Source organism: Gossypium hirsutum, chromosome A03 (assembly GCF_007990345.1).
Source record: "Gossypium hirsutum isolate 1008001.06 chromosome A03, Gossypium_hirsutum_v2.1, whole genome shotgun sequence".
Lineage (NCBI taxonomy): Eukaryota > Viridiplantae > Streptophyta > Magnoliopsida > Malvales > Malvaceae > Gossypium > Gossypium hirsutum.
In genome coordinates this window covers 36467522-36480588 of record NC_053426.1, presented here as the reverse complement: position 1 = coordinate 36480588, position 13067 = coordinate 36467522, and the positions used below count along the sequence as shown (strand labels likewise).

The following is a 13067-nucleotide window of genomic DNA, read 5'->3' as shown; positions in this document are numbered from 1 at the left end:
ACCCGAGTGGAAATGGGATCGAGTCACAATGGACTTTGTGTCCGGACTGCCATTGTCAACAAGTAAGAAGGATGCGATTTGGGTTGTTGTCGATAGACTGACTAAGTCGGCTCACTTTATCCCCGTGTGTATGGATTTTTCATTGGATAGACTAGTTGAATTGTACGTTTCTCAGATTGTGAGATTACACGGGTACCTATTTCTATCGTGTCGGATAGAGATCCGAGATTCACCTCGCGATTTTGGAGGAAATTGCAAGAAGCTTTGGGTACCAAGCTGCATTTTAGCACTGCTTTTCATCCCCAAACCGATGGTCAATCTGAGCGGATAATTCAGATACTTGAGGATATGTTGAGATGTTTCATCCTCGAGTTCAGTGGTTCATGGGAACGGTATTTACCTTTGATTGAATTCGCTTACAATAATAGTTTTCAATCAAGTATTAAGATGGCACCTTACGAGGCTTTGTACGGTCGTAAATGCCGTACACCATTGTTTTGGACCGAGCTCGGTGAAAGTAAAATTTTCGGAGTTGATTTGATTAAGGATGCCGAACAGAAAGTAAAGGTAATCCGTGAAAGTCTGAAAGCAGCCACAGATCGTCAAAAATCGTATGCGGATTTGAAACGAAAGGACATTGAATATCAGGTGGGAGATAAAGTGTTCCTTAAAGTTTCACCTTGGAAAAAGGTACTCAGGTTTGGCCGTAAGGGCAAGTTGAGCCTGAGATTCATTGGGCCATACGAAATCTCCGAACGAGTTGGTCCGGTTGCGTATAGATTGATTTTGCCCCCTGATCTTGAAAAGATTCACGACGTCTTTCATGTTTCGATGCTTCGACGCTATCGATCTGATCTATCGCATATAATTAGCCCATCAGAGGTTGAAATTCAAGCCGATATGAGTTATGAAAAAGAACCGATGCGTGTCCTAGCTCGTGAAGTGAAAGAGTTGCGAAACAAAAGGGTTCCGTTAGTTAAGGTGTTATGGCTCAAACACGGGATCGAGGAACCTACTTGGGAAACTGAGAGCTCGATGAAAGAACGATACCCAAACTATTTACTGGTAAGATTTTCGGGGACGAAAATTTCTTAAGTGGGGGAGAGTTGTGACAGCCCAAAATTGACCCTAATCGGGAAGTGGTTTCGGGACCACAAAACCGAGTCATAAAAATAATTGATTTCCATATTCTATGATTATTATGTGTGTACATGAGTATGTGGAAGTTTCATTCTCCAATTTTGCCAATTGCATGAGAAATTATTAAATAGGGATTGATATGAGACATGGTGAAAATATGATAGGCTAATTTAAAATGGTCTATTAATGCATGTTGTGAAAATGATGGGTTTGCATGTCAAATTACCCAAAATTTGAGCTAGTGGTTGGCCATGCTATGGGTGGAAACATGTTGGGAACATGTTGGCCTAGTGAGGTATGTAGGAAAAAAATAAAATAAGGGGCATGGGCATAAAATAATGAAAAGGAGTATGATGAATACAAAAAAAAATGTGTGTAGTTGTTTTCCCCCCCATTGCCGTGAGCTAATGAAAAGAAAGGAGAAAATTTTTGTTCATCCTTTCTCATCTTCATTTAGCCGAAACTAGAAAGAAAAAAACAAAGAAAAAAAATGCTCATCCTTTGGTTCATCCTTGGCCAAAAATTTTAAGGAGGAAGGAAGAAGAAAGGTTGAAGAGGTTCGGCCATGCATGTAGCTAGGTTAAGGTATGTTTGATGATGTTCCATGAGATGCATGCATGTTTTAGTTGTTAGCTTGAGTTCTACCTAGCCCATGGTCTAAATCTTGCTATGTGATGGAAATGACACTCGGCCATGGATGCATCATTCTTGGTTGATGTTTGATGTTGTGGTGATGAGGCATGAGGATGAGTTAAGATTCGGCCTAGGTGGAGTTTGTGTTAATGCCATTGCATGCTAAATATGAAGCTTGTTAATGATGCATGTGATGGTGGCTTGATGATTCTTGAACCTCCTTTTTAGCATTTTTGAGTGAGCACATATGTGCATTGGTTGCTAAATGGAGAAGAATCGGCTAGCAAGTTGTGTGCTAAGGCCGAATATAACTTTTGCATGTTAATGAGCAATGCATGTGTTAAATTGATGGAAAGGGAGAGGATGCTTTACTAGTGTGTATATGTGTGTATTAGCCAAGTTTTGAACTTGAAACAAAAGGGTGTTTAGTCAATACAAGTGACCATACTTGTAGAATGTATTAAGTGTTGAAATCGGCCCCAAAATAGACATGCATATTCGGCCAAGGGGGAAAAATTAGCTAAAATGTTGAGTTTGATTCATGATTCCGTACATATGTGACTTTAATGTCTAATGTATAAATATGGGCTAAGTGCCTTGTGTTCCTCTTTTCGATGCTCAAATGATTAAATCAATTTATTTGTTTAATTAAGCTCAAGAGCAAAGGGGAACTAAATCCGATAAAGGGAAGGAAAAAGTGGTCGAATAGCTATCGGAATCGTTCGACAACACCCGAGGTAAGTTCTTGAGTAAGAGAGCTTAAATTATGATGTGATTAGATCATGTTTTAAGCAAATTAAAATCATGCTCTTTGTGTGGCTATTGAGCCGATTTTGCAAGAATGATAAATGTCTTGTGTTTGAGTTTTGCTAACGAAAATGAAATACGAATGGGCCATGATTTATTGTTAAATGTGCATGGTTATTTGAATGATGTCCGGGCTAAGTCCCGAAGGCTTGTGCTAAGTGACAATATCCGGACTAAGATCCGAAGGCATTTGTGCGAGATACTAATTCCGGGCTAAGCCCGAAGGCATTTGTGCGAGATACTAATTCCGGGCTAAGCCCGAAGGCATTTGTGCGAGTTACTAAATCCGGGTTAAGTCCCAAAGGCATTTGTGCGAATTACTATAACCGGGCTATGTCCCGAAGGCATTTGAACGAGGAGCTATATCCGGTTAAATTCCGAAGGTACGTGATTTGGGAATGAATGAACTTGCTGTAAAATTCCAATTAATACTCTCGAAACATCCCAACATTGAGGTATGTTTCGTATGTGCTTGAATTTAGTTGAGCCCTTACAAATAAGTATTCGCTCAGTTGATAAACGAGCTACCGGCCTTTGGCTGAGTTGATCTTTTGTGTATGTACATAAGGGTTGATAATGTGAAGCAAGTACGATATCATAAATTTGTGCATATGAAATTATCCGTTTAGCTATATGAATGCTATACTTTTGTTGTGCTGGAATTCCTTGCTCAAAACTTACTAAGCATAAATTGCTTACTCCGTTTCATTGCTCCTCTGTTTTATAGATTTGGTTCTCCAGCTATCGGACTCGGGATCTTGAGGTCAAAGTCGCCCACACTATCAAAGCCCCCTTTTGGTACAATTTTGGTTGAACTTCGAAATGGCATGTATAGGACTACCCGTTTGTTGTGGGTCGTGGACCCTTTGGACTTGTATAAATTTTGGATAGCCATGCGAAAATGGCTTATATGTGTTTGAGTATATTGTTATAATCATTTGGTGTGGATATGCTTGACAAGGATTGGCCATGGGGATGGTTAATCACTTCCATAAATTGTGCTATTTATGCAAAAAGGGCTAGTTGAATCATGGAAACCATGAAATAGGTAAAGTCTACCTTAAAGGTAGATGCTGACAGCAGTAGTGATGTAGATTTGGAAAATCACTAAAAATAGTAGGAAGGGAATTAAATAGTGAATAAATTATGTAAACAAACCTTGATGAATCTACTTTCATAGGAAAGTAACGAAACAATCATACGGACAGTATGTTAAGAGATATTCAGGTTCTCGTGAGACAGGGCCAGAACGGTTTCTGGATTTCCTGTTCCGACTTTGGAAATTCATTATAAATTAACCAGAGATAATTAGGAGTCATACCATATATGTATAGATTCCTCTCTGAGTCTAGTTTCTATAGAAACAAACGGCATCAGTATTGGAGCCCTGTACAAGGAGATATCCAAGTGGTAATGCGCAAAGGTCAGGGTAGTCGATCCCTGTAACATGGGAGACTTTGACTAATAAACTGTACTAATTGGCCCGACCAAAAATTCTAGAAAAAAATATGTAGATGGGCATATGAGTCTAGTTTCAGGAAAAAATCACGAAACTGATTTTCGAGTTGTGAAACTCAAGATATGATTTTTAAAGCGACTAGTACGCAGATTGGCAGTGTCTGGGAAATATTTTTTATAAGGGGTTTAAAGTCTGTTAACACCTCGTGTTCGACTCCGGTGTCGGTCTCGGGTTCGGGGTGTTACACCTCATCCCTACTATCAATTTTATCAACATAAGGTTTAAGACAAGTACTATTTACCTTGAACGTGCCGAATTTGGGATGAATTACCTCGACTGTACTGTATGGAAAAATGCTAAGTACCGTAAGAGGGATTTCTTCATTCGGTTCAGAACTGGTAATACGAGGGTCTGCTACGTCTAATAGCACTTTGTCTCAAACCTTAAGTTGATCTGAGGAAAAATTTAGCTTATCATGGTGTGGTTTTGGTTTACCGTGTGTTCTCGGTTTATGAGTCTGCCATTCATCTAACTCATAGATTTGTAGCCTTCGTTCTTCATAGATGGGTCCTTTGTTGTTGTTTGAACATGGCTCATGTATGTTCTTTGAACCTATTTCTTGCAAAGTAGGTTACACCACATGGTCAGTTTTAGTAGAATGATTTATACAACCACCTTCAATTTTCGATGTGTTACTCGAATTACGAGCTTGAAGGGTGATTGTTTCATCTCCCACACGAAGTGTGAGTTCACCTATGCCAACATCAATTATTGTTCTAGCAATTTCTAAAAAGGGTCTCCCTAAAATTAAAGGAATATTACTATCCTTCTCTATGTCTAGAACAACGAAATCAACTGGGAATATAAATGTGTCAATTTTAACAAGTACATCTTCAATAATACCCCTAGGAAATCTAATTGTTTTGTCAGCTAATTGAATACTCATCCTAGTTGGTTTGGGTTTCCTAAGACCTAGTTGTTTAAACATTTTGTAAGGCATAACATTGATGCTAGCCCCGAAATCAGAAAAAGCATTATTAACATCTAAGCTACCAATTAAACAAGGAATCGTAAAACTTCCTGGATCTTTTAATTTGTTGGCCAGTTTATTCTGTAGTATGGCTGATCAAACCGTATTTAGCTCTACATGCGACGCCTCATCTAACTTCTGCTTATTTGTTAAAAGCTCCTTTAAGAATTTGACTGCATTTGGCATCTGTGAAAGAGCTTCAATAAACGGTAAGTTAATATGTAATTTCTTTAATAATTTAAGGAATTTACCGAATTATTCGTCTGTGCAGTCTTTCCTTGTCGTATTGGGGTATGGCACACGAGGTTTGTACTCTTTACTCACCGGTGTTTGTTCACTGTGGTCTACCTCACCTTTGCTTTTACTTACCACGATTCCTTGCCTTGGTTTTGGTTCAGGTTCCACTAACCCTTCCTTGTCTTGGATGGTAATTACATTGAGTTGTTCCCTTGAGTTAGATTCAATGTTACTCGACAGGCTACCTTGTGGTCGTTCAGATATTAATTTGGTGTGCTATCCTGTCTGAGTTTCGAGCACTTGGATCGACACTTGTTGATTCTTAAGTGCTGTCTCGGTATTCTGAAAATGAGTTTCTGACACTGAGATGAATTTTGTTAGCATCTCTTCAAGGTTCAGCTTTTTCTCTTGTCGGTAAGGTGTTTTTTGGAAGCCTGGAGGTGGTGGTGGTCTCTGATTTCCTTGGCCTCCCCATGAAAAATTTGGGTGGTTCCTCCAACCTGCATTGTAAGTGTTACTATAAGGATTATTTTGAGATCGAGGATTATTACCCATGTAATTTAACTACTCGTTCTCCATGTTGTGGCCATAAGGTGGGTATTCTGAATTGCTTGATCCACCTCCACTTGCTTCGCACTGCATTATTGGGTGAACCTGTGAAGAACCAACAAAACTGCCAATTTTTCTATTCAAAAGTTCTACCTGATTAGAGAGCATGGTGACCAAATAAACGTTAAAAATGCCGGCTGTTTTCATTGGTTTTGTCCTCATGACTTGCCACTGATAATTATTCAGTGACAACTCTTCTATAAATTCATAAGCATCCTCAGGTGTCTTATTATTGATAGTTCCTCTAGCAGCTACGTCAATCATCTATCTAATCCAAGGATTCAGGCCATTGTGAAACATTTGAACCTGTAGCCAGAGTGGTAACCCATGGTGAGGGCACCTTCTCAACAAATCCTTGTATCTCTCTCATGCATCGTAGAGTGTTTCTAAATCCATCTGTACAAAAGAATAGATATCATTATGTAATTTAGCCGTTTTAGCAGGTGAAAAATATTTTAATAAAAACTTTTCGGTAATTTATTCCCAAGTAGTGATTGACCCTCATGGTAATGAGTTCAACCACTATTTAGCTTTGTTCCTCAATGAAAAAGGGAATAACCGAAGGCAAATAGCATCATCAGAAACGCCATTAATTTTAAAAGTGTCACAAAGTTCCAGAAAATTTTCCATGTGAGCGTTAGAATCCTCGTCCTGCAAACCATCAAACTGAACAAATTGCTGTATCATTTGAATTGTGTTAGGTTTCAGTTCAAAATTATTTGCAGCGACAGCAGGCCTAACTATGCTTGATTCAGTTCCTGTTAGAGAAGGTTTAGCATAATCATACATAGTACGCGGAGCAGTATTCTGATTAGCAGCAATCGCAGGAGGGAGTGGATTTTCTTGATTTTCAGCCATCTCCTCGGTTGTGGTTAAAGTATCGTCCTCCTGCTCTTCCTCTGTATATCTTAAGCTTCGCCTTATTTCTCTTCGGTTTCTGCGAACTGTGCGATCGATCTCACTGTCGTAAAGTAATGGTCCTGACGGGTTTCTTCTGGTCATAAACTAGAAAAACCTGTCAGAAGAAAATAAAATAAAAGTTAGAAACGTGAAATTAAACTAAAAATATATTGCACTAAAATTAAATATGGCTAAAGTAATAAAAATCGAGTGTTCCTAATATCTTAGTTCCTCGGAAACAGCGCCAAAAACTTGATACGTGATATTCGTGACAGATTTTAAAAATTTATAATTAATTGTTCTTGAAACTAACTATTATCACGATAAAGGCAAGTGTACCTATCGAACAGTAGTATAGCTTTAGCAAGACCGAATTGTCGAACCCATAAGAACCAAGAGTACTAGTCATTACTTTTCTTTTTATTATTTAGCCTAAAAATTAAGGGATTTGTTTATCTAAACTAATTAATTAAACTAAGGGTGCACAGAGAGAAAATTGGGGAAAAGCCTTTGGGAAAACTTGATTGATGAAGACAATACCCAAGGAAAAATCCACCTAGACTTCACTTGTTATTCGACTCTAAATCAGACGATTTATTTATTTGACTTGATCTGTAGAAATCCCTAAGTTATATTATTATCTCTCTCGAGACTAATAACGTCTAACCCTAGGTTGATTAATTGAAATCTCTTTCTAATTAACACCCTAGTGTTGCATTAACTCGATTTATGCACTCCCTTATTAGGTTTCACCCTAATCCGGCAAAATCTTATCACCCTATCTCTAGGCGTGCAATCAACTCCGCTTAATTATGACAAATTTACTCTTAGACAGGGACTTTTGCTCCTCTGAATAAGCGTATTAACTTGAATTAATATCCTGGAATATTAAAACAAGAATTAAGAACACATAATTAAGAACAAGTCAAATATTTATCATACAATTCAGATAATAATAACAAGATCTGTCTTAGGTTTCATTCCCCTTAGGTATTTAGGGGTTTTAGTTCATAATTATGAAAGAAAACATCTCAAAAGAATGAAGATAACAAAACATAAAGAAAACCCAAAACTCTTGAAGGAAATTGAAGGGAGACCTTCAGTCTTGACGATGAATCCGGCTTCTAAGATGGATCAATCGGCTTTTCTTGAGTAATTCCTTACCTCCTAATCCGTGTGTCCTTTTCTAGTGCCTCTTGGATGTTTAAATAGGCTTTAGAATGCTTAAGATCCCTCAAAAGTGGCCTTTTCTGAATAGGACTATACTTGGGCTCGATAGGGACATGCCCGTGTGCGACTGCTTTAGACCGTGGTCAAGGCTATTCAATAGGTACGGGCATGTGGTCTACCCGTGTAAGTCGTGCTTCGATTCTACCAAATGGACACGGCTGTGACAGCCCTAAAGTGACCCTAGTCGGAAAGCGGTTTCGAGACCGCTAAACTGAGTCACCAAATTATTTGAATGTAATGATTATTGTCTAAAATATGTGAATATGAATGTGTGAAAGTTTTAAGCTTCGATTTAGTCAATTGCATGTGAATTTAGCTAATAGGACTTATGTGTGACACTTTTGAAATGTGATAGGTCGATCTATAAGGATCTATTAGTGCATGAAATCAAAAAGGTGGACTTGCATGTCAAATTCCACCTTAAGAAGTAGTGGCCGGCCATGACATTAAGGATAGACAAAATGTTATGGGCAAAACATGTCATAAACATGTTATGATAGTGATTTATGTTAGGAAAAATAAAATAAGGAGTATGGGCAATAAAATAATAATGGGAAGGTAAATGATGACAAAAAAAATGTGTGTGGTTGCCCCCCCCATTGCCGTGAATTGAAAAAAAAAAGAGAAGTTCTCATGTTGTTCTTGGCCGAATGGGAGAAAGAGAAGAAGGGGGAAGAGCTTTGAGAAAATCGGCTATGGTGGGTTGCTAGACTAAGGTATGTTGATGTTGTCCATGAGATTCATGCATGTTTTTAGTTGTTAGTTTGAGTTCTACCTAGCCCATGGTTTAAATCTTTGCTATGAGATGGAGATGATATTCGACCATGGGTGTTGTCTTCTTGGTTGATGTTTGATGTTGTGGTGATGAGGCATGAAGATGAGTCAAGTTTCGGCTAAGGTGGATTTGTGTTGATGTCATTTGCATGCTAAGTGTGAAGCTTTTAATGATACATGTGATGGTGATTGATGACTCTTAGATTTTCTTTTTGGCATTTTTGAGTTAAACATTAAGTTCTTTGTGTAACCCATGACCAAAATTGAATGGTATGGTGTCTTGATGCATTCGGCCATGGTAGAAAGTAGATGTGAAATGGCAGTAAGGTGAAGTGCAAAATGTTAGTATTTGATTACTAGTGTATATATGTGTATTAGCCGAGTTTTGAACTTAAAACGAATTGGTATTTAGTCAATACAAGTAACCATAATTGTAGAATGTATTAAGTGTTGCAATCGGCCTCAACATAGACATGCATATTCGGCCATAGAAAGAAGATTGGTGTTGCTTGTATTCGGTTAGAGGCAAGCATATTGATGCTTTTATTTTGGCTTAGACAATCGGCTAAAAGGGAGTGTGGGTTAATATGTTGAGTTGATTCATGATTTCATATGTATGTGACTTTAATGTCTAATGTATATATATGGGCTAAGTACTTTGAGTTCCTCTTTTCGATGCTCAAATGATTAAATCAATTTATTTGTTAAATTAAGCTCAAGAGCAAAGGGGAACTAAATCCGATAAAGGGAAGGAAAAAGTGGTCGAATAGCCATCGGAATCGTTCGACAACATCATAGGTAAGTTTTCGAGTAACGAGACTTAGTTTACGATTTGATTAAGTCATGACGTATGAGCATAACAAATATACGGTGATATGATGATTCTACTTGAATTATATGTTGAGTTAATTAGTCTATACGTATGACGGGTAGCCGTATGTGCATAGAGATCGTGTCATAAAGCAAACTAAACCATGCTATTTGTATGTGGCTAGTGAGCCGAAAATGGGATTGCTTAATACGTGACTTGTGTTTGAACTCTAATTATGGAAATGACATATAGATGTGTCATGATTTATTGATATGTGCATGAATATTTGGATGATAACCGGGCTAAGTCCCGAAGGCATTTTGCGCTAGTGACTAGTTCCGGGCTAAGTCCCGAAGGCATTTGTGCGAGTTATTACATCCGGGCTAAGTCCCGAAGGCAATTGTGTGAGTTACTATATCCGGCCTAAGTCCCGAAGGCAATTGTGCGAGTTACTATATCCGGGCAAAGTCTCGAAGGCATTGGTGCGAGTTACTATATCCGGGCTAAGTCCCGAAGGCATTGGTGCGAGTTACTATATCCGGGCTATGTCCCGAAGGCATTTGAGCGAGTAGCTATATCCGGTTAAATCCCGAAGGTACTTGGCTTGGGAATAAGCGATCTTGCTTAATAATTTCAATTAATACGCTCATAAAATCCCAGCGATGAGGTATGTTTCGTATATGCATTGATTTGGTTGATTCCTTACAAATAGTATTCGCTCAGTCGATAAATGAGCTACCGGCCTTTGGCTAAGTTGATCTTTTGTGTATGAATATAAGGGTTGGTAATGTGAAGTAAGTATGATGTTGAGAATTTGAGCATATGAAATTATCCGTTTAGCCATATGAATGCTATACTTTAGTTGTGTCTAATTTCATGGCTCAAAACTTACTAAGCATTAAATGCTTACTCCGTTTCTTTGACTCTCTGTTTTATAGATTTTGGTTCGTCAGCTATCGGACTCGGGATTGTCGAAGTCGAAGTCGTCCAGACTATCAAAGCCCCTTTTTGGTACACTTTTGGTTGAACTCTGAAATGGCATGTATAGGACTACCCTTTTTGATATTGGTCATGTACCTTTCGGTATTGTACAAATTTGGATAGCCATGCGAAAATGGCTTATATATATTTTTGAGCATAATGTTATAATCATTTTGTATGTATATGGTTAATGAGAGGTGTGGATATGCTTGGCAATGATTGGCCATTGGAATGGTTAATCACGGTTATACCTTGTGCTATATATACTAAAGGGTTAGTTGAATCATGGAAACTATGTAATAGGTAAGGTCTACCTTAAAGGTAGATGCTGACAGCAGTAGTGGTTTGAACTTGAAAATTCACTAAAAATAGTAGGAATGGAATTAAATAGTGAATAAATTATGTAATCGAACCTTGATGAATCTAATTCCATATGGAAGAAACGAAATGGTCATATGAGTTGTAATTTAAGAGATATTTAAGTTTTCGTGGGACAGGTCCAGAGCGATTTCTGGATCCCCTGATCTGACTTTTAAAATTCATTATAAATTAACCAGATATAATTAGTAGTCATGCCATATATGTATAGATTCCTTTTTGAGTCTAGTTTCATTAGAAACAAACGGAATAAGTATTGAATCCCTGTACAAGGAGTTATCTAAGTCGTAATGCAGGAAGGTCAGTGTAGTCGAACCCTGTAACAGGGGAGACTTTAACTAATAAACTGTACTAATTGGCCCAACAAAAAATTCTAGAAACAAATTTGTAGATGGATATATGAGTCTAGTTTCAGGGAAAATTACGAAATTGATTTTCGAGTTTTGGAACTCAATATATGATTTTTAAGGTGACAGTGACGCAGTTAGCTAGCTGTCTGGAAATTTTTAAAATGGACTGTGAACATATATGAATTATGTCTGTTAGCACCTCGTGGTCGATTCCGAAAACGGTCTCGGGTACGGGGTGTTACACGGCCGTGTGGACTACCCGTGTGAAGAAGTCCAGGTCGTGTTGATTTCTCATGTTGGTCTATTTTCTCCGTTTTAGGTCTGTTTCTCGCTCTTTTTATTCTCTTATGCTCACCTAGGTATAAAACATGAAATTAAAGGATTAGGAGCATCGAATTCACCAAATCTAAGGAGAAATCATCCATAAATGTTCTAAGCATGGGATAAAAATATGTATAAATTACAGTTTATCAGCATCCCTCTTACCTTTGCCTTTCTCTCTACTCTAGTGCTCAGCGTGCATCACATCCTCAGTAATTTTTGCCTTGTCAACCAGTGCTGCAAAATCCACTCCCTTTAAGGAAGTATCAAAACCCTTAATCCATCTCTGAAGCCATCCTCAAATCGAACACACCGCTCGTATTCTGTAGCCACCATCCCACGTGCATAGCGGCTCAGCCACAAAAATTTGGCCTCATATTTAGCCACTGTCCCATTACCCTGAATTAAGTTCAGAAATTCCCTCCTACGGGCATCTACATAGCTGACACCCACATACTTAGCCTGAAACATAGTCTTGAAAAACTCCCAGGTCAAACGATCGGCTTAAGTGCCCTCTTTGACTATAAGCCACCACTGGTAAGCCTCGTCTCTCAACAGTGATATTGCACCTTTTAGCTTCTGATCAGGAGTGCAATCAAGGTCATCCATGATCCTCCCTATGGCCTCAATCCAATATTCAGCCACATTATGGGCAACTCCAGCAGTACCCCTGAATATCTCTGCCCTATTAGACCTAAGTCATTTCGTAATCGACCTACGGCCCACATTTCTAGCACTAGGCCTGGTGACCCTTTCCAGAATCCTCAACATTGCTTGTGACAGTGCACCGTCCCTAGCTGCTTGATTTTGAGACCCTGTCTCAGCCATAGGTGAAGCTGATGCCTCTCTAACTTTCTCATTAGGCTGGTGTCCAAAAGACGATGACCCAGCCCGAGCAATTCCCCAGCCTCTGCCGCGGCTTCTACCACGAATACCTCTAGTGCTCATTATCCAAATGTGCTTTTATCTGTATTAAAAGTTTTATGCTAGTCAGTTTTATTGTTCTAGTTGTTTATTACAGATATTTTATGAACAGTATTATTTCAAATTCTGTTTTCACAGTTCGCAATTTTGAAGTTCACTCAATCTAAAGAGTTTTCAGTACAGTTTTACTACCTAAGTAGTTTCGGTAATAACATTTCTATATTCTTATTTCAGTATAAATGATGCGTGATATTCATGACAGGTTTTAAATATTTATAATGAATCATTCTTGAAACTAACTATTATCACGATGAAGGCAAGTGTACCTATCGAACAGTAGTATAATTTCAGCAAGACTAGATTGTCGAACCCAATGGAACTAAAAGTACTAGTAATGACTGTCTTTTTATTATCTAGCCTAAGAATAATAGGGTTTGTTTTAACTAACTAATTAACTAAACTAAGAAATCACAGAAAATAGAA

General features: G+C 38.2%; 1 non-coding gene across 1 annotated transcript; it reads left to right on the top strand.

Annotated features, from left to right (window-relative positions):
* Positions 1–6237: 6237 nt before the first annotated feature.
* LOC121226239 (small nucleolar RNA R71) lies at positions 6238–6343 on the top strand. The gene has a single exon (XR_005924099.1). It is a non-coding gene; the product is annotated as a small nucleolar RNA R71 (small nucleolar RNA).
* Positions 6344–13067: the final 6724 nt, after the last annotated feature.